Source organism: Vigna radiata, unplaced genomic scaffold, assembly GCF_000741045.1.
Source record: "Vigna radiata var. radiata cultivar VC1973A unplaced genomic scaffold, Vradiata_ver6 scaffold_214, whole genome shotgun sequence".
NCBI classification, from domain to species: Eukaryota; Viridiplantae; Streptophyta; class Magnoliopsida; order Fabales; family Fabaceae; genus Vigna; species Vigna radiata.
In genome coordinates, this window is record NW_014541782.1 from 425706 (window position 1) to 431940 (window position 6235).

A 6235-nucleotide genomic window follows, 5' to 3' on the forward strand; every position below is an offset into this window, starting at 1 on the left:
GGACGTTATAGTCCATGAATGACCAAGACTCGGTGGGTCTTGATGTATTTGTTGGACCAAGACTCAGTGGGTCTTGATGTAACTAGACTCGGTCAGTCTAGTGTAATTAGCGGACGTTATAGTCTATGAATGACCAAGACTCGGTGGGTCTTGATGTATTTGTTGGACCAAGACTCAGTGGGTCTTGATGTAACTAGACTCGGTCGGTGTAGTGTAATTGGCGGACGTTATAGTCCATGAATGACCAAGACTCGGTGGGTCTTGATGTAACTAGACTCGGTCGGTCTAGTGTAATTGGTGGACGTTATAGTCCATGAATGACCAAGACTCGGTGGGTCTTGATGTATGATGACTTTGATAAATAATCTGCAAGAGATGTATCTGGAATAGTATATTGAAATAATTCTTGAAGGAAAAGAAAATTGTTCTGTAAAGTGTAATGAATAACAAAACATTAACTATAATAAAATTTGAGATGGGTGACGTTCCAAGTATTCGGAACAACTTTGTCGTCTAAGTATTCCAGTTGATATGCTCCGTTCTTCAAATCTTTGCTGATTCGGAAAGGTCCTTCCCAATTGTCAGTCAGCTTGCCGTGTGATTTGTTCTTTCGTGCGTCACCTCGTTTGCGCCAAACGAGGTCACCTTCGGTGAAATGCCGAGGCCTGACTTTGGTATTGTATCGTTTGGTTATCAGTCGCTTCTGTGCTTCATTCTTGATCAACGCAATTTCGCGTCGTTCGGGTAGGGTATCAAGGTTTATCCGTAGTTGTTCTTCATTGAGAGTCATATCTTGTATATGTCGTCGGAGAGATGGTTCTCCTATTTCGACCGGTAACATGGCATTTGTGCCGTACGTGAGGTTGAACGGGGTCTCACCTGTTGATCCGTGTAGTGTACACCGGTAGGCCCAAAGTACTTCAGGCAGCTCTTCGACCCACAAACCTTTAGCTTGTCCCAGGCGTTTCTTTAACTCGGAGATGATGGCTTTGTTTGCAGCCTCGGCCTGCCCGTTGGTTTGAGGGTGTTCTACAGAACTTGTAACATGTTTGATACCAAGTCCTTTGAGGAAATCTTCTAACGTACGGTCGATAAATTGCCGACCGTTATCAGTAATGATCTTCTGTGGTATGCCGAATCGACAAATCAGGTGCCAAATGAAGCTTTGTACTTTTCGGGCACTGATCGTTGCAAGGGCCTCTGCCTCGATCCACTTGGTAAAGTAATCGATTGCTACCAAAAGGTATTTGCATTGTCCTTTTGCGAGCGGTAGGGGTCCAACTATATCCATCCCCCATTGTGCGAATGGCCACGGGGATATGATGGCCATTAATTCGGACGAAGGGATCCGAGTATCATGTCCGTGGGATTGGCAGGAAATGCATTTTTGAACATACTCCTTGCAATCTTGCTCAATTGTGGGCTAGTAAAAACCTGCTCGTAATATCTTGGCTCTAAGTGTTCTCTTCCCTGAATGAGAGCCGCAAATTCCATGATGTAGTTCTTGCATGATGTACTTGGCTTCTTCGCCGGATAAACACTTCAACAGAGGCGTAGTGTATCCGCGTCGATAAAGATCATCTCCTATAAATGTGAAGCGAGCAATTCGCTTAGAATCAGCTGTACTCACCCGAGCGCCTTGCTCTTGCTGAATTATCAACTGTATTATATCCTGTCGCCAATCAGTTGTGGAAGGAATAACGCTGGTGGTGCATGTTTCCAAAAGGGGTTGTTCTAGCTTGGTTTTGATTACCGAGGTAAGCTGGGAATTTCCTCGGCAATGTGTTAGCTTGGAGAGTAAATCTGCTCGGGAATTTTGTTCCCTGGGTACATGAATAATTTTGAAAGTGTCGAACGCTCTAATAAGGTCGCTGACTTTGTGGTAGTATCGCAACAGATGGTTGTCTTTGACCTGGAAAGTGCCGTTAATGTGCCCCACAACCAACTGAGAATCCATTCGGCATTCTAAGTGTTGGATGTCTAGTTCGGCCGCCAGGAGTAATCCGCTGATGAGAGCTTCATACTCCGCTTGATTGTTACTGAGCTGGAACGTGAAGGATATGGCTTGCTCGACAAGAAGACCGTTCGGTCCTTCCAATACTATTCCGGCTCCTGCTCCTCGTTTGTCTGAAGATCCGTCAACGTTCAAATTCCACACGGACGGTTCTGTTGCCGGGAGTAGCTCGGTTGCAAAATCTGCCAAGTGTTGTCCCTTGACGGAGCCTTGTGGCTCGAAGCGTAGGTCGAATTCAGATAATTCAATGGACCAGGAAACCATCCTTCCGGCTAAGTCCGGTTTCCTGAGGATCCTGGCGACAGGATGATTGGTTCGGACGACAACTTGATGGCTTTGGAAGTAAGGGCGAAGCCGCCGGGCCGCAGTAAGCAAGGCCAATGCCACTTTCTCTACCTGTGAATATCGTTCTTTGGCTCCCTGCAAGGTTCTGCTAACAAAATAGATGAGTTTAAATACAGGTGTTTCCTGTATGAGGGCGACACTTACCGAATGACCGGACACGGACAGATATAATTGTAAGTCGAACCCCTCTTCCGGACGGCTCATGATAGGCGAGTTGGTCAATATATTTTTTATGACGGAGAAGGCCGCCTCATAGCGATCGTCCCAATGTCGAGGAACATTTTTCTTCATATTGTTGAGTATCGGCTTTATATGCTCGGAAACTCTCGGTATAAACCGTGATAGAGCGGTAAGGCGTCCGACTAGGCATTGAACTTCTTTCAATTTGGTTGGGCTCCTCATCTCCAGGATTGCTTGACATTTGTCTGGATTGGCTTCGATTCCACGGCTTGTTAGCATGAACCCAAGGAATTTTCCTGCTGATACTCCGAAGGTGCATTTGGACGGGTTAAGGCGTAAACCGTATCTTTTGAGTTGTTGGAAGACCTCTGTTAGATCTCGTAAGTGTTGCTGATGAGAACAACTCCGTACGACCATGTCATCCACATAAACCTCCATGCAACGTCCGATTTGATTGTGGAAGATTTTATCCATGAGTCGTTGATAGGTTGCACCTGCATTTTTTAGGCCGAATGGCATTACCTCGTAGCAATAATTAGCTTGCTCGGTGATGAAAGTCGTGTTGTCCCGATCTGGGGCGTACATTGGAATTTGGTTATACCCCGAGTATGCGTCTAAGAAACTGAGGACCATGTGACCGGAGGCGCCGTCCACCAGGCGATCAATGCTGGGGAGGGGATATTTGTCCTTGGGGCAGGCCTTGTTTAGATCGGTGAAATCTGCACACATTCTCCACTGACCGTTTGATTTTTTAACCATGACCACATTTGCTAACCAAGTGGTGTATGTTATTTCGCGGATGAATCCGGCCGAGATCAACTTGTCAACTTCCTTTTGTACCGCCACCCTTTTTTCATTGCCGAGCCTTCTCTTCTTCTGAGCAATCGGTCGAGCTTCTCGGAATATGGATAACTTGTGAGTGATGACGTCGGGGTGGATGTCGGGCATATCTGAGGCGCTCCACGCAAAGAGGTTGCTGCTGGTTCGTAACAGTGTGACGAGGTTGATTTCATCCACAGGAGTGAGGTCAGCTCCTATGTTAGTAATTTGTTCATCGTTCTTTCCCAGGACGAACGATTTGATCTCTCCCTGGGGTTGAATCCGGTCGTCTGTGTTGGTCCTCGGGTCTAGGTCGACCAATATAGTTTCAGGTCTTCTCTCCTTCCTGTAAGTTGTGGCTTTTAAGGAGGCGGTGTAACATTGTCGAGCGGTTTTCTGATCTGCTCGAACGGTGCATATTTCGTCCCTTCCGGACGGAAATTTCATCGCCAAGTGAGGAGTGGATACAATCGCTCCGAAGGCGTTCAGGCATGGACGTCCGAGAAGAGCATTGTATGAAGTATTGGCTTCTACTAACAAGAAGCGCACACAGATTTCTCTGGATTGGTCACCGGTACCCAGGCGGATTCTCAGGTTGAGGTATCCTCGGGTATCAACGCGTTCTCCTGCAAAACCAACAATCTGCTCGTGAAAGGGTGTTATGGCCGCCTCTGCTAGAGTCATCTTCTGGAATGTCGTCCAGTATAGAATGTTGACAGAACTTCCTTGGTCGATTAGGACTTTGCTCACATCATACTCCGCAATTCGGGCGGTAATGACCATAGGATCATCCTGTTCTGAGTCCGGGGCGTGGAAATCCCTGTCGGTAAAGGTGATGTCCGGCATTGACAAAGGGTTCCGGGCTATTGTGTGGACACTACGCAAGTTCCGCAAGTGTCTCTTGCGAGCTGAAGATGAGGCTCCTCCCCCGGCAAAACCTCCTGAGATGGTGTCAATGCGGCCTTTTGGGGTCGTGTCTCGCTTTCTGGATTTGCTTCTCGAACGTTCTCGAGGACGTTCGGGTTTTCGGCGCGAAGGCTCTGGACTTCTCTTAAATTTTCTGGGGGAACGCCCCCGTTAGCCTGCTTCTGCTTTAACAAATTCTCGCAGGTACCCCGCACAGGCTAATCTTTCTATCTCATCTTTAAGTTCTTGGCAACCCTCGGTGGAGTGTCCTTGGTTATCATGAAACCGACATATCTTGGACGCGTCCGCATCTCTAGGCGTGGAGGGCTTCGTCAAACACCTTTTCCCTTGGAGCTGAAAGGTGTGTATAGTGGTCATATCGAGGACCGAGCGGGACTTTTAGTTCTCTTCGATGGGGCCTTTGACCCCTGTCACCCGTTCGTCTATCATCACGTTTAGCATCTGTGACCGGAGCTTCGATCTTCTTCCGGTAATGTCGTTGGTCCTCCATTTTGATGAATTTGTTCATTTTTTCTTGTAATTCTTCCATAGTTTTCGGCAATTTGGCATATAGATTTTCCGAGACAAATCCTGGCTTGAGGCAGTTGGGGAGGTTGTTGATAATGAATTCATGGGAGACACCCTTCACTCTCATGGCAGTCTCCGAGTATCTGCGCATGAATGTCCTCAGTGGTTCGTCTCTCCCTTGTTTGAGATTGACGAGTTCGGCAGCGGACACCCTTTCCCTCCGGTTGGTAGAGAATTGCCTTTTGAAGAGCGTGGTGACAGTATAAAAACTGTCAACAGAGTTTGGAGGAAGAGTATAGTACCATTCTAGGGCTTCGTCTTTGAGAGATAGGGAGAAGGCCCTGCATTTGACTGGATCGCTATTGGAGTAGAAAGCCATGGAGTCGATGAAATTTCGGAGATGGTGTTCTGGATCTGTCGTTCCGTCAAATTTTTCAATTTGAGGGGGTGGTCGGTCGGGCATCATGGCTTGCATAATCTCTTCAGTGAATGGTAGTAGTTCAGGTGATCGCGGAGGAGGACCGCTATCGTCATGGTGGCGATTATTTCGGCCGTTGTGGTGGCCGTTATTGTGATTGCCAGTGTGGCTATTGTCTTCTGTCGTCTCCGGTCGTCTTTCTTTAAGTTGGGCTATTTCTGCCACGAGTTTCTGATGTGCCTCCTGTTGCTGACGAATCATCTGGGTCTGCTGCTCCAGTTGAGCCTGAAGCCGTGTTATGAGCTCTGTATGATCAGTACCGTCCATGCTTAGGGTGGTCACCATTGGGAGTCTTCGCTTTCGGCCCCACGGTGAGCGCCAAAATGTTTCGGTAGGAATTTCTGGGACCGAAAGCACTAATCTCAATGACGTGATTCCGCTTCCTTCTGACGAGAAATCTTCAAATTCCTTCACCGTCTGTTCTTGAGACCGTTCGGCAAACTTCAATCTCTGCCCGGGAGGGGGGTGGTACCTGTAAAGGCACTCTGACGATCAAGTTAGATGTCGGTATTGGGGAACCCTCAATCCTCAGCAAGTGGATGCTTAGAACGGAAAGAGGGGAAAACTCAACTAGGTGTGTATGAGTGTGAGAGAATTTCAGCGTTAGTATCAGCGTACCTTGTTTGGAGCCTTTTGCTCTTTATTTATAGGCTTTGGATTGATATGAGATTAACAGAATAAAATAAAATATAAACAGAATAAAATATAAACGAACTTTACATGATATATCTCAGTACCTGATATATCTCAACTGGAATATTATTTAATTCGTAGTAAATAATATTATATTCGTATTTGCGAGATTGTGGGCCTCAAGCCGAGTAGAACTGGACCAACCTACTGTTTTGGCCCGTTTGATTATTAAGCTTGACCGTTCGGTTTAGTGATATTTTACCGATACCAAACGTTGGAGATATACTACCATACAGGCTCAGAAAATAATCCTGAAAGCTATACAAGTCATC